Genomic DNA, 27,348 nt, shown 5'->3' on the forward strand with positions numbered 1-27,348 from the left:
ATGAAAAAAGAAATACCAAGTAAACAGTAGGTATAAGTGAACTGGATTGGCTATCCAACTCTCAGACAAAATAGACTTTAAGGTGAAAACTGTTACTAGAGAAAAAGAAAAACATTTTATAAAGGATCAATTAATTGGGAAGATAAAACAACAAATATATATTATTTGTCTGACAACAAAGATCTAAAATACATGAAGCAAAAGCTGACAGAATTGAAGGGAAAAATAGATAATTCAACAATATTTGGAGACTTCAATACTTTAATCTTGATAACGGGTAGAACAACAAGACAGAGAATTAGCAAGGATATAAAAGACTTGAACAACATTATCAACCAACCAGACCTAACTAACATCTGTATAACACTTTACCAACAACAATAGAATGCAAATTCTAGTCAAGTGCACATGGAATATCTTCCAAGATAGACCATATGTTAGGCCATAAAACAAGACTCAATTTAAAAGGATTGAAACCATACCAAGAATGTTGTTTGACCACAGTGGAATTAAATTACAAATCAACAGCACAAGAAAATTTGGGAAATCCACAAATATGTGGAAATTAAACAACACACATTTAAATAACCCATAGATCAAAAACAGAACAAGGGAAATTAGAAAACATTTGGAGCTGAATAAAAATAAAAACACAGTGTGGCAAATGTATGGGAGGCAGCTAACACAGAGTTCAAAGGGAAATTTATAGCTATAAATGCCTACATTACAAAAGTAGAAATATCTCAAATCAATAACCTAACTTTCTATCTTAAGGAACTAGAAAAATGTGAAAAATATTATAAAGGGTATTATTATCAATTTGATAGAACTGGAATACAGATAGATTAGGTAAAAATATTTTAATTAAGTTTAAATTTACTAATGTTGACATATGTACTATGGTAGTGAAAGAGAATATCCATATTTGTGGGGAATACAGATTGAACTACTTAGGAATGAAGGTTCAGAAACAATCAACCAATCTCTTTCTTCCTCCCTTGCCATCCCTTACACATACACAACCATATGCCTGTGTGTGTGTGTGTGTGTGTGTGTGTGTGTGTGTGTGTATGTGTGTACAGGGAAGGAGGAAGTGATAAACAAAACGGGATAAAATGTTAATCAGTTGAATTTACATAATGAATATATGGATATCCTTTGTATTAATGTTATTCTTGCAGCTTCTGTGTAAGTTTAAAATTATTTAAAAATTTTTAAAAAGCAATAGAAAAGATCAATGAAACTAAAAGCTAGTTCTTTGAAAAGAGAAATAAAACTGATAAACCTTTAGCCAGAATCATTAAGAAAAAAAGGGAGAGGGCTGAAATCAATAAAATCAGAAATGAAAAATGAAGTTATAAACAACACCACAGAAATGCAAAGGATCATAAGAGACTACTGCAAGCAACTATATGCCTATAAAATGGACAACCAAGAAGAAATGGACAAATTCTTAGAAAGGTACAATCTCCCAAGACTGAACCAGGAAGAAATAGAAAATATGAACAGAGCAATTACCAGTACTGAAATTGAAGCAGTAATTAAAAACTCCCAAAAAACAAAAGTCCAGGACCAGATGGCTTCACAGGTGAATACTACCAAACATTTGGAGAAGAGCTAACACTTGTCCTTCTGAAACTATTCCAAAAAACTGCAGAGGAAAGAACACTTCCAAACTCATTCTATGAAGTCACAATCATCCTGATACCAAAACCAGACAAAGATATCACAAAAAAAGAAAATTACAGACCAATATCACTGATGAACATAGATGCAAAAATCCTCAACAAAATACTAGCAAACAGAATTCAACAATACATTAAAAGGATTATACATCGTGCACAAGTGAGATTTATCCCAGGGATGCAAGTATTTTTCAGTATCCATAAATCAACCAACATGATATACCACATTAACAAACTGAAGAATAAAAACCATATGATCATCTCAATAGATGCAGAAAATATCTTTTGATAAAATTCAACATCCATTTATGATTAAAAACTCTCCAGAAAGCAGGCATAGAGGGAACCTACCTCAACATAATAAAGGCCATATGTGACCAACCCACAGCTAACATCATAGTCAATGGTGAAAGGCTGAAAGCATTTCCTCTAAGATCAGGGACAAGACAAGGATGCCCACACTTGTCACTTTTATTCAACATAGTTTTGGAAGTCCGAGCCACAGCAATCAGAAAAACAAATAAAGGAATCCAAATTGGAAAGGAAAAAGTAAAACTGTCACTGTTTGCAGATGATATGGTACTGTACATAGAAAATCCTAAAGATACTACCAGAAAACTACTAGAGCGCATCAATGAATTTGGTAAAGTTGAAGGATACAAGATTAATATACAGAAATCTGTTGCATTTCTATACACTAACTACGAAATATCAGAAAGAGAAATAAAGAAAACAATCCCGTTTATCATCACATCAAAAAGAATAAAATACATAGGAATAAACCTACCTAAGGAGGCAAAAGACCTGTACTCTGAAAAGTATGAGACACTGATGAAAGAAATTGAAGATGACACAAACAGGTGGAAAGACAAATATATGATATCTCTTACATGTGTAATGTAAAAAAATTACAAATGAACTTATTTACAAAACAGAAATAGACACATAGAAAACAAACTTATGGTTACCAAAAGGGAAAGGGAGTGGAGGGATAAATTGGGAATTTGGGATTAACAGATACATTCTACTATATATAAAATAGATAACCAACAAGGACCTACTGTATAGCACAGGGCCTCACAGCCAAAAAAAAACAGAACATAAAACAGAAGCAATGTTGCAACAAATTCAATAAAGACTTTAAAAATGGTCCATATCAAAAAAAAAAACCATAAAAAGGAATATAAAAAGTAGCATATTTTTAATTAAATTAACTCTATAAAATTGTTAGAAATAATGGTAAAACTGAACTTTTGATCTTCAGCCAATAGAATATAATTTTATAAAATAAAACACTTAATAGGCAAAAAAAAAAGAGAAAAGATATGTATCCCCATGTTCACTGCAACATTATTCACAATAGCCAAGATATGGAAACACCCTAAGTATCCAACAATGGATGAATAGATAAAGAAATTGCAATACACACACACACACACACACACACACAGAGGAATACTACTCAGCCATCAAAAAGAAAGAAATCTTGCCACTGACAACACGGTTGGATTTCAAGGGTATTATGCTAAGTAAAATAAGTCAGAGAAAAAAACTGTATGATCTCTCTTATATATGAAAGCTGAAAACAAAACCAAACAAAACCCAAAGATACAGAAAAGAAATTGGTGGTTGCAAGAGGCTGGGGGAAAGGGGTGGGAGAAATGGGTGAAATGTTTTTCTTTTTTTAGTTTAAATAAACTGAATTAAAATTTTAAAGAAAAACCGTAACTAAACTGACATTCTTTGAAGCATAATTAGACTAATTCCTTTGCCAATCATTCTATCTTTTCTTGAAAAAAATGGAAGTTGCAGTACAAATTGATTTCATAATTTTCTTCTGCTTATCACTGTGAATCTGAGTCAGTTTTTAGAGAATTTAGTCTAACAGATGATTTCTTTTCTGTTATTTTTTGTAATTTTAAGAATACATGCTTACTTTAAAAATGGAAAAGAAAATATATAATTTTATTTTATTTACAGATGGTACAAAAAGTGTTTAAAAAAATTGCTAATTGTAACAATGTTTGAATATGCTTCACTATATGGGAAATCTATTTTAACACTTTGTCAAACAGCAATTTCCCTCCATTGTTTTTGTACCATCAGTGCAAATAACAACACAGTGAAAAAGGCAAATAATATTTTTATTATGAAAAGAGTTTGACTTAATAGATTTCTTGAAAGGGTCTCAAGGAAACCACTTGTTTCCAGAACCACAAGTTATAATGGTACTTGTTCTGTATCTACATAGGAAGCAGAATAAAATGTAATGAGCATAAAATTTATGTTATGTGTATTATGAATTATTGAAAAGTCCAGGTCAGTTTTCAAATAGACTGTCCACATTCTGGATTTGTCTCATTGCTTCCAAATGTTGATGTTTATTTCCTTCCTTGGTTTTCCATATTTCTTATAAACTGAGATTTGACCTTAGGTTGGGTAATATTCAGGTTCAACATTTTTAGCAAGAGTACATCATGGTGGTACCACCATAAAGACTTTCACAAAAGAAGGGAAACATCTACTATAAGTAGGATTACACAGATTTTCTTCTTCAGGATCTATACAGCCCAATCCTAGAGGTGGAAAGATATAAAACAGTACCATAGCTCCATGGTCACCTGTTAGAACTGGAAAACACCTTCACGATAGAAATCTAAGGTCACTGGCTTACCCAAAGTCATGCAATTGTTTAGAGGAATTTCATGAGCAGATTTGCCCAGCTGTGGCCATTAAAAAAAAAAAAAGCAAAGAATGATTTTCAAAATCAGAGTTACTGTTTTTTTTTTAAATCACTACCCCACCCAAGTATCCTAAAAAATGGTAATTTGATAATTTTTCCACTTCACTAGGAAATATCTTTCAGTGATGGATAAATTGAGGAACTTCAAAGTTTTAAAATTTATTTATAGAGCATTTTAGTATCACTGCATGAAAGATTCTTTACCTATGTTGTGACTGTGGTTTTTTGTGAGTGGGGTGTTCACAAGGTTCTGATTTAATGATCTTGGTTGAAATAAATATAAACCAAAACCAACAAAGTGACAAATAGAAAGCAGGATCAAAGACTATTATGGCATTTCCTGGTAGTGTCAGTATAATTAAGATTCTATTAGTTTTCTCAGAGGTTAATAATTTCACAGTGAAAATATGCTCAAGGCTGAAACTTAGCATGCAAATATTTAGCCCAGAGCAATTCTTTTTAAGGAAAATCTAATTAAGTTAGTCAGTGAAGGAGAGTTAAGAATGGCTGCTCTGAAACCACAGAGAGAATTTTTTCCATTTTAGAAGTCTTGTCATGTCTGGCAGTGGTGAGAAGGTAAGTGAGTTCTCTGGAATTTACTACTAAAAAGAAAAGAAAACTGTCATTTCAGTCTCCCCTTCCTATACCAATCCTCATTCCCTGATAAAATATAACCATTCACGAATAATACTTTTCATGATAAATTTGAAAGACTCCAGCAAATGTTAACTGGGACCTAGGTGGCAGAAGCATTAGATCGTGCTGTAAACATCTGACACTGATGGTTACAAATAATTTAACTTGAGAATTGCATTTTTGTCACGTAAGTACCAAATTGAAAAGAAACACCGTCTCAATGAGACTGAAAAATTATCGAACGTTTCTGTGCCACTCATAGTTTAGCTTAGCTTGTAGCTTCTACTTAGAGTTGCGGCTTGAAGCTGAGTTATGCTGCTTTTGCAGAGTTTCAATTCTAGAACCAGTGATTTGCTTCCGTGGCCCCAGAGAATCATAGCCCAGTTTAGGATCAGGAGGAGGGCAAACCTCTCTGGCCAGCACTCTTTCAATATCATAAGCAGAATTTCCTGGCCTGTGGGGAAGGTGAGTGAGTGAGTTCATGGAAACTAAGCGTTTCTGTTTCATTCTAGAATTGTTGAATCTGGATTCACTCGCAACAAACACATACTTTAAGTGCAAAGGGAGGTCCCCCCAGGCCCCTGCTTTGCTTAACTCTTCTTAGTAACCCATATAGGCTAAAATTAGTGGCAAAATAAGCTAACCTTTCAGGAAAATAATAAGAATCCTTTTTCTGAAAAATTCAATTTGCTTTTATTTACGCAATTTTATCAGCAGGTAGAATGACTTTCTTAGCTTTACAGAGGGAGAGATTCAAGCACAGAGACAGAGGGGAGGGAGGAGAGATGGAACATTATGCCTGGAACAGGACCGGGGGCACGAACACTAGGTGAAAACGGTCTGACCAGTGCCCTCTGCCAAACCCTAACGTTTCATTCTCTGTAACTCATCTCACCAACCCCACATAGAAAGATTCCTCTAGTGCAAATATTCACACATTTTGCTTCAGGAATAATGAATGTATTTGATTTCTGGATGCTGCCCCCAGACCCTACTGAAGGTACTATGTAATATATAATATATGCATCCTATTACACTTCAAAACAACAACAAATTCTAAATTTCAAAACCTATTTGGCCCCAGGAGTTTCTGAATTGTGGACCTGTACCATGTGCTTTTTTCACTCTCATAACTTATAAAAAAGAGATGGCTTAGATCAAGGTCTGGAAAATGTATTCTGACTTATGCCCTCATCAAGCATACAAGAAAACTTGTCTAGAAAAAAATTATGACTTTAACTAGTACACACAGCTAATTAGTGACAGAACTGGAACTGAGGCCCAGATCTGGAAACCCTGTTTTCCAGAGCTTCTGCTGACACGTCTTTGACAAGGGCTCCATGCTTCCGTGGCTTAGGACAGAACGTCCAACGGCTGCAGTGGGTTGACCAGATGCTGGGGCAGGCCATGCCTGACCTGCCCTTCAGAGCAGAAGCTCAGGCCTCTCTCATTTGGAGCTTTCCTTAGAGGCAGAGGGGAAGCAGCATACAGTAACTTCACCTAAAGGTAGTTAGCATGTTTTGCCAGTATGCTCAAGAATTAACTGTAATGTTTATTTTAAAATAGAAATTCCAGCTCTCCTATCCCTCTACCCTGTCTCATGCTGTAGGAATCTGCATTTTAACATGTGATTCCAGGCAGAGTCCTCTGGCCATGCTTTGTTTAGCACTAGTCATTCTCCAACAGTGCCTGTTTCCCAGGGGCCGCGAGTTGCATAGCTCCAGGGGCAGCCATTCTCATCATAGGCTCTTTGTGACTGGGGCCCCCTGCTGTTGTGCAGTGCACAGCCTGTGCAACCCTAAGCCGTGGCCCTGCACATCAGCAGACATACTCCCCCTTCAGGAATGTCAACCAGGCAGACCCAGTCCTGAACAGGGCATCAGCCAGGGAGGGCCAGGGAAAATGAAATAAGTTCAGCTCTGATGAACTTATCCAGAATGTTGCAATCGGGATATATAGAAACAGTAATTTTATAGAAAATATATAGAAATATTTATAGAAATGTATAGACATTTTAATTTCAGCATACATATGTTTGTGTTTTACAGTCAAATATTGTTTTTACTTTTATTTCCAGTGCTTAAGCCTCTGAAAGATCATAATCTAGCCCTGGTGACACCCTTTCATCTTCTCTTTTGTCAGCCTTCCCTTCTCTTTACCACTTACCTACCTACCTACCTACTTTCTCCCCAAACTAACCTTATTCCAACCCCTCTCACCAGGAAAACAAAAAACAAAAAACATCTGCTCAGCCACTTTCCGGTCAATCTTAACAGTCCAAAGTACCCCAGCCTGGGCTGGCTTCTGACAGTCCAATCTGTTTCCTAAGCTAATAACTCACGGTGGAATTTCAGGCACTGGGGTAAGCAGAGCGGCATGTTTAGGGGTGTAGGCAATTTGTTTAAGCAGATTTTTAAAACACTTTGCAAATCATACCACACATCTGTCCCCTTATTCATGAATGTTGATGGAAAATCTAGTTTCTACTTATTATATAGAACTAGTTATCTGTGTTTATTTAGAACGTGTGTTCAAACTCACCCCCCGCCATAGGCGGTGTGTCACAAAGCAAAATAAAAGACCTTTCTCCGAGGAAAGGGTGGCCACCTCCAAGCTAGATTTGGTGATACTGCATTGTGAACAAATTACAGAGGCAAGAGGCAGACCGTGTCATCGGACTGGTCAGTCCCCTGGAGAGTAGAAACACTCCAAAAGGTCAGAAATGTCATTTTTTTTCCAATTGGCTCAGGCCTTGGAGACCATTAGGTGTAACCCATCCGCCCTTGGAGTCAAGGATTATATCAGTTAGTCTTGTGAATTCTTGATCCAGGAGCATCTTGTAGGTGTCTCAGAAGCAATAAAGAGAACTATGACAGAGTTACTGAGAGCCAGCCCTCAAGGAGAAGCCGAGGCACAACCAGGGGGATCAGGAGGTAGAGTGCAAATGAGGAGAAGTAGGAGCACGGTTGGGACAGACGGTAGCTCCCGCCACAGGGCACTAACCAGCGCAGAGAGCTGATGGGAAAAAGCAACCCCAAGCTGAAGACAATTTCTGATTAAGATGGAATCTTCCTGTTCTTTACAAAAAGGAAAGCATTTCCTCCTTCATGCAAATGTGGTGTTCCCACATGGAAGTACATCTACCCCACAGATAATTTACTAAGAACGAGTTATCGGCAAGTATTCAATTCTAGCTACACAGAACCAGCACCAAGTCCCATTCTGGTCTTAGAACAAAGAAATTAGAGTTTTTATTTTCCTGGCTATACTTAATGAAAAGCAAATCACATTCCCTGGGGCAGGGGTGGGGAGTTGGAATGGTTCAACATTCTGAAGAATAGGCAAGTGTTGACCTATGGTGAAAAAAGTCCCTTAGTGGTAAACTGACTGGACAGAATCTAAATGTCTCCGATATTGGGAGGGGAAATATAAATGTCTATACATATGTTAGATCTGATGTCCATGACCAAGGACAAGTTAGAAATCGGGTTCTTGCTCAAAAAGTTACTATTCAAATATATGCACTTAAAAGCAGCTTTCCTCACTGGTACAATGGACCAGTCCCTACATGAAGAAAAGAACACCCACCTGTTTTTATAAAATTTTAGGACTTCCCTGGTGGTGCAGTGGTTAAGAATCCGCCTGCCAATGCAGGGGACATGGGTTCGAGCCCTGGTCTGGGAAGATCCCATATGCTGCAGAGCAACTAAGCCCGTGCACCACAACTACAGAGCCTGCGCTCTAGAGCCCGCGAGCCACAACTACTGAAGCCTGTGTGCCTAAAGCCCGTGCTCCACAACAAGAGAAGCCACTGCAATGAGAAGCACGCGCACCGCGATGAAGAGTGGCCCCCGCTCACCGCAACTAGAGAAAGCCCACGCGCAGCAATGAAGACCCAACACAGCCAAAAATAAATAAATAAATAAAAATTAAATTAAAAAAATTTTTTTTAATTTGTTAAACGATTCTCAGTGACTTATTATTTTAATTTCTACAAATGTTGAAAATTGTTTAAATTTATCATTTTAACCCTTTTAGAATAATACTTGCTCAGTGAAGAAGGCTTTCCATGTGATTTTTAAAATAGAGGAATAACTGAAGTGCTTTTCAGCATATCTGGCTACAGTGTTGATACATTCTGTCACAAGAGCAAATCTGTGGTATGAATAGTTCAGGCTGATTGGTGGAGCAGTTCCTTTTCAGTGTTTACTTGCTTGAATTGTATTTTGCTTATTTAGGTAAAATGTTATGCATTAATTGATAAAATCCTTTGGAATGAAAAGGAAAGGGGCTTGTATTAGTCAGCTAGGGGTCCTATAACAAAATACCACAGACTGGGTGGCATGGCAGAAATTTATTTTCTATTAGTTCTAGAGGCTGGAAGTCCAAGATCAAGGTGCCTGTGGGGTTGGTTTCTGGTGAGATCTCTCTCCTTAGCTTGCAGATGGCTGCTTTCTCACCATGCCCTCACATGGCCTTTTCCCTGTGCATGGGCTCATGGTGTCTTTTTCTCTTCTTAGAAGGACATCAGTCCTGTTGGATCACGGCCCCATCCTTATGACCTCATCTTATCCATAATTACCTCCTTAAAGGCCGTATCTCCAAATGCAGTCACACTGAGAGTTAGAGCTTCAACATATGAATTTAGGGGGTGGGAACACAATTCAGTTCACAACAGAGCTACAATAACAAGAGTATTTAGGTTTGAGATGCTTATTAAATGCTTAAAGCCCTGCCTGCTATGTTCTTATGAAACTAAATCTTGATCTTACTTCCAATGTCTTAGAAATAGACTTAAATCAAAGAAAAAAGAATTACGTCTATTTTCCAGGGAAAAGAAAAGTTTCCTTAGTAATGGGAGAGGAAAATACCCATGATATTGAAAAGAATAAGTAGTGTTTATTCTCTCAAAGCTATAGTAATATTTTTGTGTTATTTCACGTGCCACATGTTCTCATCACCACAGGCTGCTACACACAGAAAGTTTTCTTGTTTTCTATTGTCCATGCACACTGCTAATTTAGACTGAATCTCACAAAGTGGACAGCTACACATGCTTCATTTAGTTCCCCAAAACATCCCATATGAATGGCCCAAATTAGGATGCTATTGAATAAAAAGAGAGCTTAGTATCTAGTTGATAGGTGGCATGATTATACATAAAAATAATACATAATAATAATAATAATATATAATTATTAATAAAATAATAATACATACATAAAAAATAACTTCCAAATTATTTCCACATAAACCTATTGTTTCCCAAGATTTTCTAAGCTGCCTTCTCTGTTGTGCCTAAACACTTACTGGGAAGAAGTGCTTAGAAAAAGGCATATGCTCTCTGAAGTTTCTTCTACTCTCATCTTCATCTTCAACCCCACCCATAAAGAGTATCCAACTTTGCTTAGAACTTTAAGGGCAGATGTGGCTTACATAAGAACTTCAACTTCAACCCATTTCATTTATCTCATCAATGGGCTTGCAGTCTTGCTCAGCCCTAGTTATCATGCTCTCATGAGTACAGAACTTTCCCAGCTTTTCCCTGTCATCCCAGCACCTCATAAGTTTACAATCCAAGAAGCAAAAAAGAAAAGAAAAAAAAAGGCAATCACACTAAGGATAAGTGGGAAAAATTTTAAGTGAGCAAGTAGATGGATGATAAACCACAATATAGAGTGTCCGAGTTGGAAAGAACGTTAAAGATCATCTCTAATTTTCTCATTTTTATCAAAGAGAAAAAAAGCAAACACAAAAGCACACTAGGAATCTCCTCTGTGGAGATCATGGAGTGGAGCAATGACCATAGGGGATCATAGGAGCATAGAGTAGAGCAAGGGTGAGTTGGCTGAGAGAAGGGAGAAAAGCTATGGCCAGTCTAACAAGGCATAGACAGGGCACCAGGCAACAAAGCCCCATGGTTAAGATCATAAGCTCTGGCATCACACAGACCTGGATTTGAATACCAGCTGCCGTCACTCAGTAGCTGTGCGACCCTGGAAAAGTTGTCTGTCCTTCCATTGACTCACTGTCTTCATCTGAAAAACAGGATAATAACAGTATGAATAAGAGAATTTTTAATTCTCTGGTAGAATTTTTTTACATGGACTATGTATAGTGCTTAGACTAGGGCCTGGTCCATAATGCTCACTAATTATTAGTGACTTATTATTATTATGTCCCCTTTGAACAACCTAGAAATACTTCATAGAGATTTAGGAATTTCAGGAATAGTTTGGATAATAGGTATGAGGAAGAGGTAAGACTCATACAAACTCAATTATGGAATTTTCAGTTTCCACAACATATGGATTGAGGTAATATAAACTCCTCTTCAACTATAAACATATAATCAAGCCAAAAAAAATAAAACCAGAAAACAAAAATATTAACTACCTAGTTGAGTGAGGAGGAGCAAAGTAAATTCTGAGCCAGAAATGAAAGAGGAACTTAGCTAGAGTTGTTGGTCATGGCTGGGATGAGGTGGTGTTAATGCCCATGTGGGAATACCTGGGACCATGAACTTGCAAATGATAGAGGTCTAGAACTGAAACCCTTCAACCCTGGAAAGGCTGCCTTCTCTGGCAAAGAATGATCAGAAGAGGTCTATCCACTAACCTAGAGAAGTAGCAAGAAATTTGCCTAAGGATCTAGGGGAGAGCTTCCATGAGAAGTTACTGTTAAAAGGAGTCCTGGAAACTGAAACTCCTGTTATAGCAATATTTCTACAACCTAGGCATGGTGAATTTCTATACACACACACACACACCACAGATCACTGATATGGATGTGCTCATAATGAAAAGCCAGGAGATAAGGGAATAATATCTTTAAAATGCTGATGAAATATATTAATCTAAAAATTCTGACTGAAGTGAAATGAATACACTTTCATTCAAGACTGAAGTGAAATGAATACACTTTCAGGCAAAGTTTGAGAACTGTTTTCCAAAAGAACCACTAATGCATGTCTTTCTCTAAGAAGGAAATTGAACCAAGGAGGAAGGAGCAGGTAGTAATGATGAACAAATTTATGAACCTAAGTATATGTGAACAAGCACTGGTCGTTAAACACAAACAAACTACAACAACAATTCCTTTCTCTCCTCTAGGAAGAAGTCTGTGGGGAAAAAAACAGGAGTGGATTTTGCTGGTCCTAGGGCCATAACTTATATTAGTTCCAGTAAGAACATCACGTCTATCACTGGACAGGCAATGCAGCCAAACTATAATAAAAGAAACTGCAAAAACATAATTTCAGGTGAACATAAACAGCCAAAGTAACCCAGAGGTCAACATTGTCCAGGAGCAAGGAAGTTGGAGATGGACAACCAAAATACTTCAGGGTATCTGGCTTAGAAAAAAATTCTACCAGCACATATTTATACAACTATGTTAAGTGAAGACAATATTTCTGGAGCTCTTCACTGGAAAGAAAATGCTCATATACATCTGCTGTTTCATAGCATCATTTATTTCACTTAAGAACATCAAGAGAGTTCCATTTATATGTTTTCATCCCTTTAGAGAGGGGGAAAGGTATTCAGGTAGACTTGAAGCTCAGCGGGCAAATCCTTATGAGCTGGTATATTCCCATCGTTTGGTGAAGATTACTCCATCCGTACTCCACACAACCCCACATCCTCTCTTTTACTTGACAGGCTGCCTCTTTGGAAGTGCCCAAGAACTTCATGTGACTTTTTAGGAACGCAAAACCAACCCCGATCCTTACTGATGACCAAGGAAGTATATAGGGGGGCCTTCTTTTTCCACCAGTCAAACTCCCTCTTGTGAGGCAGAGATCTCCCACAAAGAAGCACTGACAATGCCAGCAACAGCTATGCCTCTCTTTGGACAAATTGCTTCCATTTCCTTATCTGTAAAATGGGGATAGCCAACGTACCTATCTCAGGGTTATTATGTGGGTTAAATACGAAAATTATCTCAATTATCACAGGGAGAAAGGTCCAGGCACAGTGCCTGGCACATAAAGTGTTTAATATTTATTTAATGAGTAGGCGAATGGATGAAGGGATGAACAAATTCATCTACCCTCCTCTAGAAAAGCCGTTAAGTCCCTGTCATGCTCTCCCAAAAGCCTGGGCCACTCTTCTAAATACGGGAGGGCTGAATATGTAGCTAGAGGATTCATTCAAGTTACTGGGTAGCCAAGCGCCTATCCCTAGTCTAAAACCAAACTCCCAAATGTAGCTCAGCCTGCAGGCTGTGCCATAATTTGAGCCAGTTCCCAATTCAACAAAGCCTTGCCTCCTTGGCTCCCTACTATGCCAGAGAACTTCCCTGACTTTTAACCCCAACTGGAATATAATACCTTTGGAGAAATGGCTAATTAATTTGCCTCCCTGGGAGTCATCTGGCACTATTAGATTGTTTAGGTCCCAATGCGTGCACACAGGCAGCTCTGGATTGAAGGGGAGTTGGGAAGATTCTCTCAGTGGAGGATTGCGTGACTTCTGCTTTAATGTGCTAAACCCCAGTCACCAATTTTAATCCCTTAAGTGGAGGGAAGAAGAGAATATGTTCTTTTATAGAGTTTTGCCTTTCTCTACTAGGGTGAAGGATTTTAACACATTTCTTTCTTCATCTAGAGAAGTGGTCTGCTTTTCTCTATTAACCCAGGGTTGGCCCATTCAACCAGTGTGGGCCTCCTGAGGGTAATCCCTCACCCCCAACCTCCTGAATCTGACAGCCGGGAACTTGCCCCCCAGCCAGGCCCACAGCCCCCAACTTTCTCAAGCCCTCCCTGGGTTGGACCCTGAGTAGTCCTGCCACTTTCTTGTTCTCTGACCAGAACACGTGTCCCCGCCTCCACCCAGTCTTCTGCTTCACCCCTCTCTCTTTCCCTTCAAACAGACCAGGCTGGACCTCAGAGCCGGGATGTGCACATCAAGAGCCCAATGTTGTAAATCAGAATTTGATTCAAACCGTTGTATATGTGAGGTGAGGAGTGCTGGTGTCACCTCACCCGAAGCCTCACTTTGCAAGCGACAGGAACTATGGCTGACTTAAGCAGAAAAGGAACTGTTTTCAAAGGATACGAGGGAACCGACAACCTCGTCAAGAACGCTGGGCTCGGAGCAGGCAGGAGCATAAACTCGGTCCACCGAGACCCTCCTGCCGCCCCCAGGGAACACAGAAAGTGGATGTTGGTGCTACTGCTACCACCGTCACCAAGTGGTGTCTTCCTGCTTCTGCATCTTTGTGACTCTGGTTTTCTGTTCAAAAGGTGGGAGGATGCATCTTAGGAACCTACCCCAGGTCACACACCCAAACTCCTGCTGCAACGAGGGCTCGCAAATGGGGTCTTCCAGCCTTCAGGAAGCGAATTCCTCAAACACAGAAAGGTGGTTCATGTCCTACAGTAGCCAAAAAATGACAAGCGTCAATTGCATGTATCTCACCATGCCCTGTTCTGTTCCTCATTCCTGTCTTCTGTGAACAGGCACTACCAAAATGCCTTCTCTGCCTCTCACTTGCAGAAAGTCCTGGGATTACAGGCTCTGAGCTCCTACTCCAGCCCAGGATCTGTGACGTAGCTTCCAGTTTCCCCTCCAAAATTTTCCTTGTGCCAGTTTCGTAAAGAAAGGAATGTCATCACTCTCAGTTCGTCCTGACAGACAGGCTAGGAAAGCTTAAGTTGCCATCTTTCTTCTCTGCTATCCACATTCCTTACTCTGAAGCTTAACACGTACCTCAAACTGTCTGCTTTGTCGGTATCAGCTTCTTTGCTTTCTTAGTTCTATAATCGCTGTTTTTGGAATATCTAGGGTCTGGGTCCAGGTTGCCAGGAGCCACAGGCTTGTAGGGCTAGTAAGAACATTCTGAGTCTGCAAACAACAGACTCTTGAAGAAAACATGTGCCTTTAGAGGACACTGTCACACAAGGTTCCCCGATGGCAAAGCACTTACAGAGACTGAGAATTAAAAGGTCATCCATGGAGGGAGATGCTCCTATCACCCTCCCTTGATGGTCACTAGTGAAGGGCTCTGTGTTGATGCCATCCCGCTGCCAACATTCGGTTCCCAAGCTTGCTCTCTTGTATCGGTCTACCCAGGTCCTGGAATGCAGCCAGCCTACCGACACTGAAAGGATGGACGCTCACTGCAAAGAGACTGCTCGTCTGGCTGTGTACGGCGGGGATGACAGCAGGACAGCAGAACAGCGGCTGGAGGGGAGAGGAAGCAGGGCCGCTGCAAGCAGGGTGGTCAGAAGAACAGCCTCAGAGATGCCCCGAGATGCAGCAAATCACAAAGCCTTACATCTTTCAACAGTTGAGCAGGCAGAGCAGCCTGTTGGGAAGCAAGCAGGAATAAGGGATTCCTTTCTGAACAGAAGTCTGGGTCAGGAAGTGAGACAGAGAAGCAGAATTGCCAAAGGAGGTAAGGCCCCTCATCGGCTGGCAGCAGTTCCAGGACTAAACCAAAGGCCCTCCTGTGTGTGGGCCTCCTGCGGAAGGTTGTCTGGCTCACCTAATGCACACAGGACAGGGTCATGTTGTCTTAGATTTTTTTTTGGTGGGGGGGAATTAAAGCAAAAGAAGTGGTTTCAACATGTTTCCATTTTCATCCAGATACTTCCTGTACATTCACTCCACTTACATGAGAGACAGCATGATGTCTATTGGTAAGGTCACTTCAAGCACTGGAACGAATATGTCAGTACCTGGGCATGACTTCGGAGCCCATGACCAAAATGATATCAAGCTACTTCACATAATTTTTAAATTCACCTACTTCCTGAAAGGATTTGAGATTGCTTAGGATAAATGCTTAGGTGCAGTAAAACCAAAAACTATAAACACAGGAAAAAAACAAATAGTAAGTTTAAAGGGGAAAAAAATCATACCAAGAAGCTCTGGCCAAAAAAAAAAAAAAAAGAAAACAGTAACGAAGCCCAGATCTTGGTCTTGGATGTTAATGGGCTCAAATCTAAGGGGAAATCCAGTGGGTTACAGAATTCTTGCTAGCTAGAAGGAACATAGCAATCGGCTTACGAGACTAGACAAACTTTTTCTTGCCCCTGAACTAAACCTGAAATTTATCACCAGTCTGTGTATGACAGATGCAGTAGCGATATGATCACAGAAGTTCTGAATACATACACACACTAACGTATATAGGGAGAGAGGGTGATGGCTTTCTTGTATTGCCTCCCTGCCACGCCAGCAGCCTATCTGAAGTTTTTTTTTAATTTTTTTAACATCTTTATTGGAGTATAATTGCTTTACAATGGTGTGTTAGTTTCTGCTGTATAACAAAGTGAATCAGCTATACATATACATATATCCCCATATCCCCTCCCTCTTGCGTGTCCCTCCCACCCCCCCATCCCACTCCTCTAGGTGGTCACAAAGAACCAAGCTGATCTGCCTGTGCTACGCGGCTGCTTCCCCCTAGCTAGCTCTTTTACATTTGGTAGTGTATATATGTCGACGTCACTCTCCTACTTCCTTCCAGCTTGCCCTTCCCACTCCCCACGTCCTCAAGTCCATTCTCTACACCTGCATCTTTATTCTTGTCCTGCCCCTACGTTCTTCAGAACCTTATTTTTTTTTTTAGATTCCAGATATATGTGTTAGCATACAGTATTTGTTTTTCTTTCTTACCTCACTCTGTATGACAGTCTCTAGGTCCATCCACCTCACTGCAAATAACTCAATTTCATTTCTTTTTATGGCTGAGTAATATTCCATTCTATATATGTGCCACATCTTCTTTATCCATTCATCTGTCAATGGACACTTAGGTTGCTTCCATGTCCTGGTTATTGTAAATAGTGCTGCAATGAACATTGTGGTACATGACTCTTTTTGAATTATGGTTTTCTTAGGCCATATGCCCAGTAGTGAGATTGCTGGGTCAGATGGTAGTTCTATTTTTAGTTTTTTAAGGAACCTCCATACTGTTCTCCATCGTGGTTGTATCAATTTACTTTCCCACCAACAATACAAGAGGGTTCCCTTTTCTCCACACCCTTTCCAGAATCATTGTTTGTAGATTTTTTGATGGTGGCCATTCTGACCTGTGTGAGGTGATACCTCATTGTAGTTTTGATTTGCATTTCTCTAATGAGTAGTGATGTTGAGCATCCTTTCATGTGTTTGTTGGCAATCTGTATATCTTCTTTGGAGAAATGTCTATTTAGGTCTTCTGCCCATTTTTGGATTGGGTTCTTTGTTTTTTTCATATTGAGCTGCATGTGCTGTTTGTATATTTTGGAGATTAAACCTTTGTCAGTTGCTTCGTTTGCAAATGTTTTCTCCCAATCCGAGGGTGGTCCTTTCGTCTTGTTTATGGTTTCCTTTGCTGTGCAAAAGCTTTGAAGTTTCATTAGGTCCCATTTGTTTATTTTTGTTTTTATTTCCATTTCTCTAGGAGGTGGGTCAAAAAGGATCTTGCTGTGATTTATGTCATAGAGTGTTCTGCCTATGTTTTCCTCTAAGAGTTTGATAGTGTCTGGCCTTACATTTAGGTCTTTAATCCATTTTGGGTTTATTTTTGTGTATGGTGTTAGGAAGTGTTCTAATTTCATTCTTTTACATGAAGCTGTCCAGTTTTCTCAGCACCACTTATTGAAGAGGCTGTCTTTTCTCCACTGTATATTCTTGCCTCCCTTCTCAAAGATAAGGTGACCATATGTGCATGGGTTTACCTCTGGGCTTTCTATACTGTTCCATTGAACTATATTTCTGTTTTTGTGCCAGTACCATACTGTCTTGATTACTGTAGCTTTGTAGTTTAGTCTGAAGTCTGGGAGCCTGATTCTTCCAGCTCCATTTTTCTTTCTCAAGATTGCTTTGGCTATTCGGGGTCTTTTGTGTTTCTATACAAATTGTGAAATTTTTAGTTCTAGTTCTGTGAAAAATGCCATTGGTAGTTTGATAGGGATTGCGCTGAATCTGTAGATTGCTTTAGGTCGTGTAGTCATTTTCACAATATTGATTCTCCCAATCCAAGAATATAGTATATCTCTCCATCTGTTTGTATCATCTTTAATTTCTTTCATCAGTACCATATAGTTTTCTGCATACAGGTCTTTTGTCTCCTTAGGTAGGTTTATTCCTAGGTATTTTATTCTTTTTGTTGTAATGGTAAATGGGAGTGTTTCCTTAATTTCTCTTTCAGATTTTTCATCATTAGTGTATAGGAATGCAAGAGATTTCTGTGCATTAATTTTGTATCCTGCTACTTCACCAAATTCATTGATTAGCTCTAGTAGTTTTCAGGTAGCATCTTTAGGATTCTCTATGTATAGTATCATGTCATCTGCAAAGAGTGACAGTTTTACTTCTTCTTTTCTGATTTGGATTCCTTTTGTTTCTTTCTCTTCTCTGATTGCTGTGGCTAAAACTTCCAAAACTATGTTTAATCATAGTGGTGAGGCTGGACAACCTTGTCTTGTTCCTGATCTTAGTGGAAATGGTTTCAGTTTTTCACTATTGAGAACGATGTTGGCTGTGGGTTTGTCATATATGGTCTTTATTATGTTGAGGTAAGTTCCCTCTGTGTCTACTTTCTGGAGGGTTTTTCTCATAAATGGGTGTTGAATTTTGTTGAAAGTTTTTTCTGCATCTATTGAGATGATCATATGGTTTTTATCCTTCAATTTGTTAATATGGTTTATCACATTGATTGATTTGCGTATATTGAAGAATCCTTGCATTCCTGGGATAGACCCCAGTTGATCATGGTGTATGATCCTTTTAATGTGCTGCTGGATTCTGTTAGCATTTTGTTGAGGATTTTTATACCTATGTTCATCAGTGATACTGGCCTGTAGTTTTCTTTTTTTTGTGACAACTTTGCCTGGTTCTGGTATCAGGGTGATGGTGGCTTCATAGAATGAGTTTGGGAGTGTTCCTCCCTCTGCTATATTTTGGAAGAGTTGAGTAGGATAGGTGTTAGCTTTTCTCTAAATGTTTGATAAAATTCACCTGTGAAGCCATCTGGTCCTGGGCTTTTGTTGGAAGATTTTTAATCACAGTTTCAATTTCAGTGCTTGTGATTGGTCGGTTTATGTTTTCTATATCTTCCTGGTTCAGTTTCAGAAGGTTGTGCTTTTCTAAGAATTTGTCCATTACTTCCAGGTTGTCCAGTTTATTGGCATACAGTTGCTTGCAGTAATCTCTCATGATCCTTTGTATTTTCTGCAGTGTCAGTTTTTACTTCTCCTTTTTCATTTCTAATTCTGTTGATTTGAGTCTTCTCCCTTTTTTTCTTAAGGAGTCTGGCTAATGGTTTATCAATTTTGCTTATCTTCTCAAAGAACCAGCTTTTAGTTTTATTCATCTTGGCTATTGTTTCCTTCATTTCTTTTTCATTTATTTCTGATATGATCTTTATGATTTCTTTCCTTCTGTTAACTTTGGGGTTTTCTTTGTTATCTTTCTCTAATTGCTTTAGGTGTAAGTTAGATTGTTTATTTGAAATGTTTCTTGTTTCTTGAGGTGGGATTGTACTGTTATAAACTTCCCTCTTCGAACTGCTTTTGCTGCATCCCATAGGTTTTGGGTCGTTGTGTTTCATTGTCATTTGTTTTAGGTATTTTTTGATTTCCTCTTTGATTTCTTCAGTGGTCTCTTGGTTATTTAGTAGTGTATGGTTTAGGCTCCATGTGTTTGTATTTTTTACAGATTTTTTTCCTGTAATTGATATCTAGTCTCACAGCATTATAGTCGGAAAAGATACTTGATATTATTTCAATATTCTTTAATTTACCAAGGCTTGATTTTTGACCCAAGATATGATCTATCCTGGAGAATGTTCCATGAGCACTTGAGAAGAAAGTGTATTCTGTTGTTTTTGGATGGAATGTCCTATAAATATCAATTAAGTCCATCTTGTTTAATGTATATAAATATCAATTAATTCCATCTTGTTCAATGTATCATTTAAAGCTTGTGTTTCCTTATATTTTTTCATTTTGGACAATCTGTCCATTGGTGAAAGTGGGGTGTTAATGTCCCCTACTATAATTGTGTTACTGTCGATTTCCCTTTTTATGGCTGTTAGCATTTGCCTTATATATTGAGGTGCTCCTATGTTGGGTGCATAAATATTTACAATTGTTACATCTTCTTCTGGGATTGATCCCTTGATAGTTTTTATTTTAAAGTCTATTTTGTCTGATATGAGAATTGCTACTCCAGCTTTCTTTTGATTTCCATTTGCATGTAATATCTTTTTCCATCCCCTCACTTTCAGTCTGTATGTGTCCCTAGGTCCGAAGTGGGTCTCTTGTAGACAGCATATAGATGGTTTTTTTTTTTTTTGTATCCATTCAGCCAGTCTATGTCTTTTGGTTGGAGCATTTAATCCATTTACATTTAAGGTAATCATCAATATGTACGTTCCTATTACCATTTTCTTAATTGTTTCGGGTTTGTTATTGTAGGTCTTTTCCTTCTCTCCAGTTTCCTGCCTAGAGAAGTTCCTTTAGCATTTGTTGTAAAGCTGGTTTGGTGGTGCTGGATTCTCTTAGTTCTTGCTTGTCCATAAAGGTTTTAATTTCTCTGTTGAATGTGAATGAGATCCTTGCTGGGTAGAGTAATCTTGGTAATCTTGGTTGTAGGTTTTCCCCTTTCATCACTTTAAATATGTCCTGCCACACCCTTCTGGCTTGCAGAGTTTCCACTGAGAAATCCGCTGTTAACCTTATGGAGATTCCCTTGTATGTTATTTGTTGCTTTTCCCTTGCTGCTTTTAATATTTTTTCTTTGTATTTAATTTTTGATAGTTTGATTAATATGTGTCTTGGCGTGTTTGTCCTTGGATTTATCCTGTATGGGACTCTCTGCGCTTCCAGGACTTGATTGGCTATTTCCTTTCCCATATTAGGGAAGTTTTCAACTCTAATCTTTTCAAATATTTTCTCAGTCCCTTTCTTTTTCTCTTCTTCTGGGACCCCTATTAACTCGAATGTTGGTGCGCTTAATGTTGTCCCAGAGGTCTCTGGGACTGTCCTCAATTCTTTTCATTCTTTTTTCTTTATTCTGCTCTGTGGTAGTTATTTCCCCTATTTTATCTTCCAGGTCACTTATCCGTTCTGTTGCCTTTGTTATTCTGCCATTGATTCCTTCTAGAGAATTTTTAATTTCATTTATTGTGTTGTTCATCATTGTTTGTTTGCTCTTTAGTTCTTCTAGGCCTTCGTTAAACGTTTCTTGTATATTCTCCATTCTATTTCCAAGATTTTGGATCATATTTACTATCATTACTCTGAATTCTTTTTCAGGTAGACTATTTCCTCTTCATTTGTTTGGTCTGGTGGGTTTTTACCTTACTCCTTCATCTGTTGTATTTCTCTGTCTTCTTATTTTGCTTAACTTACTGTGTTTGGGGTCTCCTTTCCCCCGGCTGCAGGTTCATAGTTACCGCTGTTTTTGGTGTCTTCCTCCAGTGGGTAAGGTTGGTTCAGTGGGTTGTGTAGGCTTCCTGGTTGAGGGGACTGGTGCCTGTGTTCTGGTGGATGAGGCTGGATCTTGTCTTTCTGGTGGGCAGGACTGCGTCCAGTGGTGTGTTTTGGGTTGTCTGTGAACTTATTGTTTTGTTTTGTTTTTTTTAATTTTATTTATTTATTTATGGCTGCATTGGGTCTTCGTTTCTGTGTGAGGGCTTTCTCTAGTTGTGGCAAGTGGGAGCCACTCTTCATCACGGTGCACGGGCCTCTCATTATCACGGCCTCTCTTGTTGTGGAGCACAGGCTCCAGATGCACAGGCTCAGTAATTGTGGCTCACAGGCCTAGTTGCTCCGCAGCATGTGGGATCTTCCCAGACCGGGGCTCAAACCCGTGTCCCCTGCATTGGCAGGCAGATTCTCAACGACTGCGCCACCAGGGAAGCCCCCTAATTATTGTTTTAGGCAGCCTCTCCTCTAATGGGTGGGTTTGTGTTCCTGTCTTGCTAGTTGTTTGGCATAAGGTGTCCAGCACTGTAGCTTGCTGGTCATTGAGTAGAGCTGGGTCTTAGTGTTGAAATGGAGATCTCTGGAAGAGCTTTCACCGTTTGATATTACATGGGGCCAGGAGGTCTCTGGCAGACCACTGTCCTGAACTCAGCTCTCCCACCTAAGAGACTCAGGCCTGACACCCAGCTGGAGCACCAAGACCCTGCTAGTGTTGGAGGGTCTCCTGCAGAGGTGGGGGGTGGCTGTGGCTCACTGTGGGGACCTGATCACCCAAATGACAGTTTTCAGTGGTGGGGTGAGGTCCTTCACGGACACGTCACACTGGCATCCTTTGTCATAATACACATCGTTGGTGCCAAGAGCCGTGTCAGCTATTGGTATTGGAGGGTCTCCTCCAGAGGCTGGGGGCAGCTGTGGCTCAGGTGTGTGCTGGCTCTTCCGAGGTTCCCCCTTGAGGTCCTAATTCAGCCGGAAATGATGGCTCCTGTGCTCCCTAACAGGTTTTGCTTCCCCTCTCAGGAAAAGAAGTGAACTTCAGGTACAGATTAGGGACGAAAAGACCCACCTTTGATATGAAGGCTCAGTGGTGCCAGATGCTCTTCAACAAGGGCTGGGAGTGATGGGAAAGATGGGAGTTAGCTCCAAGGGACCACTTCATTCCAGGTCCTTGTTTTCGTTTCTCTCCCTTTTTGCTCAGTCTGCTGTTGTTAGAAAATGTCCACTGGAGGCATTTCCTGGCTGGTAGTCTGTTACTCCTTATCACTTCAATGTTTTAGTGGAAGCACCACTGCAGTGGGGACTCAAGTGGCTCACAGGGAATAGGAGACGATGTCACTGCTCGGTCTCCGGCACCTGAACGCCAACCTGGAGTGCTCCAGGGAACTGCCAAGGGCCTGAAGTTTTTTTAAAGCCTGATGCTGTAAAGGTGATTCTCTGGGAGAAATATAATCCAAGAACATAGTCTTCTGGTGATCTAGGTGCTTAATACAGGGATGGCGCTTGCAGACTCATAGTCAGCCTGTGTTTCAGATTGGGCCTCTCAAGCTGTTCACCACTCACAACCCCTTTTATTAACTTTTCCAGATCCCAAGTGAGTCAGTTATTTTGAAAGATTTCTGAAAATTAAATAAATACACTTTTATTGAGTAATGGCCTAGGCAGCCTTATCACGAATGTTTCATTTCCAACACACTTTTTGGAATGTTGAAAATAGCCTTCATTGCCTTAAAGCATCTCTCAAAAATATCCGTTCCTCATCCTGATTTTTGGTAGAAGCCCTTTTGGCAGACATGTAAATTTGAGGTACCTAACAAACACCTGAACAAACTTGGGTTCTTAATTGAAGAGCCACTATTGCAGACACAGGTGTGTAGGCTACAAAGGTAATGTTTCATGTGAGCCATGAAGAATCTAAGTTCTATAAGTACCCTCACAGAGGACCCCAGACCTAGCCCCCAGCCTCCAGGGTGCTCAGAACCTTTTTTCTGGAAGTCTTGCCTAATCTGTTCCTGTTCCAACAAGTCATCAGTTGAAACTCTTGACTTACATATGATAAATCATGGAAGTCAAAGCTTGGCCTGGAAGATGCTGAGGGCAGGGATGGTTTCCAAATGCCCCCAACACATTTTATTTTAAATGGCACTATTTATCTGATGAGCCTACCAGGAAAGATGAGTGCAAAATAACTCCACTCATAGTAGAGATTCATTGAGTATTATCCAACTGGATGTTATTGCATGTTTCAATGTAATTAAAACTTAGGTGCTCTTCCTGACAATGATAGCCCTGTGACTACAATCAGGAGAAGGTGGAAAGGGTAGCTTGGTAGTGACACACACTTGAAATAACATAAAGAATGAAGACAGCAAATAAAATAAAGGATCAAGGTGACTCTGGATCTGGCAAAATGGGTCTCTACTCATACAAGATAGACTATAGGAAGGGTGTAAGGTGTAATGAGAAAGAAAGAAAAATTAGAAAACTATTCCATTTACAATTGCTTCAAAAAGAATTAAATACCTGAGAATTTAACCAACTCATCATTGAAAACGATGAGACACTGATGAAAGAACTTGAAGACACAAACAAATGGAAAGATATTCCATGCTTATGGGTTGGAATAATTAATATTGTTAAAGTGTCCATATTGTCCAAAGCAATCTACAGATTCAATGCAATCTCTTTCAACATTCCAATGGCATTTTTCACAGAACTAGTACGAACAATGCTAAAACTTGTATGGAATCACAAAAAACCCTGAAGAGCCAAAGCAATATTGAGAAAGAAGAACTGAAATCATCATGCTTCCTGATTTCAAACTATATTACAAAGCTATAGTAACCAAAACAGAATGGTATTGGCATAAAAACAAATAGATCAATGACACAGAATAGAAGCCCTAGAAATAAACCCACACATATATAGACAATCAATTTACAACAAGGAAGCCAAGAATACAAAATGCGGAAAGAATAGGTGTTAGGAAAATTGGATAGTCACACGCAAAAAAATGAAACTGGGCTACAGTATTACACCCTGCACAAACATTAACCCAAAATGGATTAAAGACTTGAATGTAAGACCTGAAACCATAAAAACCCTAGAAGAAAATATAGGTATTAAGCTCCTTGACATCAGTCTTGGTGATGACTTTTTGGATCTGACACCAAAAGCAAAGTCAACAAAAGTGAAAATAAACAAGTAGAGCTACATCCAACTAAAAATGCTTCTGCACAGCAAAAGAAACCATCAACAAAATGAAAAGGCAGCCTATCAAATGGAAGAAAATATTTGCAATCATATATCTGATAAGGGGTTAATATCCAAAAAATATAAAGAACATATACAACTCAATAGCAAAAAAAAATCAATCTTATTAAAAAATGGCCAGAGGGGACTTCCCTGGTAGCGCAGTGGTTAAGAATCTGCCTGCCAATGCAGGGGACACAAGTTTGATCCCTGGTCCGGGAAGATCCCACATGCCGCGGAGCAACTAAGCCCACGTTCCACAACTATGGAGCCCTCGTGCCACAACTACTGAAGCGTGCGTACCTAGAGCCCATGTTCTGCAAGAAGAGAAGCCACCGCAGTGAGAAGCACGTGCACCGCAACGAAGAGTAGCCCCTGCTCGCCGCAGCTAGAGAAAGCCTGTGCGCAGCAATGAAGACCCAATGCAGCCAAATAAATAAATAAATAAATAAAATTTATGAAAAAAATATGGCCAGAGGGTCTGAATAGACATCTTCCCAAAGACGACAAACAGATGGTCGACAGAAACACAAAAGGTGCTCAACATCACTAATCATCAGGGAAATGCAAATCAAAACCACAATGAGATACCACCTCACACCTAATAGAATGGCTATTATTGAAAGCACAGGAAGATGTGGAGAAAAGGGAACTCTCATGCACCGTTGGTGGGAATGCAAATTGGTACAGCCACTGTGCAAAACAGTATGTAGGTACCTCAAAAAATTAAAAACAAAACCACTATATGATTCAGCAATTCCACTTCTGGGTATTTATCCAAAGAAAACAAGAACACTAACTCAAAAAGATATATGCGCCCTTATGTTCATTGCAGCATTATTTACAATAGCCAAGATATATGGAAACAATCTAAGTGTCCATCAACAGATGAATGGATAAAGAAGATGTGGTATATACACAAAATGGAATATTATTTAGCCATAAAAAAGGAGATCTTGCCATTTGGGACAACATGGATGGACTTTGAGGGCATTACACTAAGTGAAATAAGTCAGAGAGAGAAAGACAAATACTGTATCATCTCACTTATACGTGGAATCTAAGAAAAAGAAGAACTGATAGATGCAGAGAACAGATTGGTGGTTGCCAGAGGCAGGAAGTGGGGGTGGGCAAAATAGGTGAAGGGGGTCAAAAGGTACAAACTTCCGTTATAAAATAAATAAGTCCTGGGGATGTAATGGACAGCATGGAGGCTGTAGTTATTGTATACTATATTGCATATTTGAAAGTTGCTAAGAGTTTATCTTAAAAGTTCTCATTACAAGAAAAAGAAGAAAAAAATGGTAACTATGTATGGTGATGGACATCAACTAGACTTATTGTGGAGATCATCTTGCAATATGTACAAATATCGAATCATCATGTTGCACACCTGAAACGAACATGTTATATGTCAATGATACTCCGTTGAAAAAAGGAAAGAAAGAACAATAAAACAAGATAGGATGGAGAGTAGGGAGTTAAGTTTCAAAAAAGTCCAGGTTCTTTACAATCATAGAAAGGGTTTTAAACAAGTGATGCCAGGCTGCTGAATTTTCCACTTTATTTCCAAGTCTAAATTGCTTACAACTTTTTTCTCTTCCATGATATAAAGTTAAATTATAAATTTGTGATTCACTGAGAAATCTACAACACTGATTTACTGATTTTAAATCCCCATGAGTCCAGACAATGTACAAATTCTATACTGAGTGATCAAGGAACAGTAATAAGAATTTCTTATCTTTTATAAAGTATAACTGCACTTCTTATGTTCAGTTATGGTTTTGCTCCAGAAGACTCTATGGAAAAGAAGGGAGGAGGTGCTAGAGTTCAAAGGTGAGAATTGTTTCCATCTGTCAAAGAAAATCTACCTTTTGATGAAATGAAGACACAGTGTGCTTTTTAAAAAAATTTACTTGTTTATTCATTTATTTTTGGCTGCGTTGGGTCTTTGTTGCTGCGCGCAGGCTTTCTCTCGTTGCGGCGAGCGGGGGCTACTCTTTGTTGCGGTGCGCGGGCTTCTCATTGCAGTGGCTTCTCTTGCTGCGGAGCACGGGCTCAAGGCGCACAGGCTTAGTTGCTCCACGGCATGTGGGATCTTCCCGGACCAGAGCTCGAACCCGTGTCCCCTGCATTGGTAGGTGGATTCCTAACCACTGCACCACCAGGGAAGTCCCCACAGTGTGTTTTTACCTAGATCTAGTTAGTCCTAATAGCAGATTTAAAATAATAATAATAAAGAAACAGCAGCTAAACTGTCCATGACAGTAAGATTCCAAGGCAAAGCATCGTTTTCTTCCAGTTTCCATCCTAAGGGCCTGACAATGTTCACGGGGCCTCTGGTGGATGGTGTGTGGGAGACCCACAAACCAACAGCTACTCTAAGGGCTCCAAGTCTGAGTGACACCTCAGCCTTTCCAGGTGGACCTGTGACGAGGCAGGGAACTGTAGAAGGGAATAGCTGGGCTCTCTCTTTCCTCTGTACAGTTAGGACGCAATTGTCCTCACTGCACAATGTGCGAGGGAGCCCTAGGCTGGGAGTTCTGCACAAGGCAGACTTCAGGCCCCGTAGCTGCCCCAAGGACGAACAGCCAAGGAGTCCTCTC

General features: G+C 39.5%; 1 protein-coding gene across 1 annotated transcript in view; it reads right to left on the reverse strand.

The window, feature by feature from the left end:
- Positions 1–14,391: 14,391 nt before the first annotated feature.
- ARL15 (ADP ribosylation factor like GTPase 15) overlaps positions 14,392–27,348 on the reverse strand; it is a 494,867-nt gene continuing 481,910 nt past the window's right edge. The window contains exon 7 of the transcript XR_009502620.1: positions 14,392–14,441. The gene's annotated coding sequence lies outside the window, so the exon portion shown is untranslated. The remainder of the gene's footprint in view (positions 14,442–27,348) is intronic.

This window comes from Balaenoptera ricei, chromosome 3, assembly GCF_028023285.1.
Source record: "Balaenoptera ricei isolate mBalRic1 chromosome 3, mBalRic1.hap2, whole genome shotgun sequence".
NCBI lineage: Eukaryota > Metazoa > Chordata > Mammalia > Artiodactyla > Balaenopteridae > Balaenoptera > Balaenoptera ricei.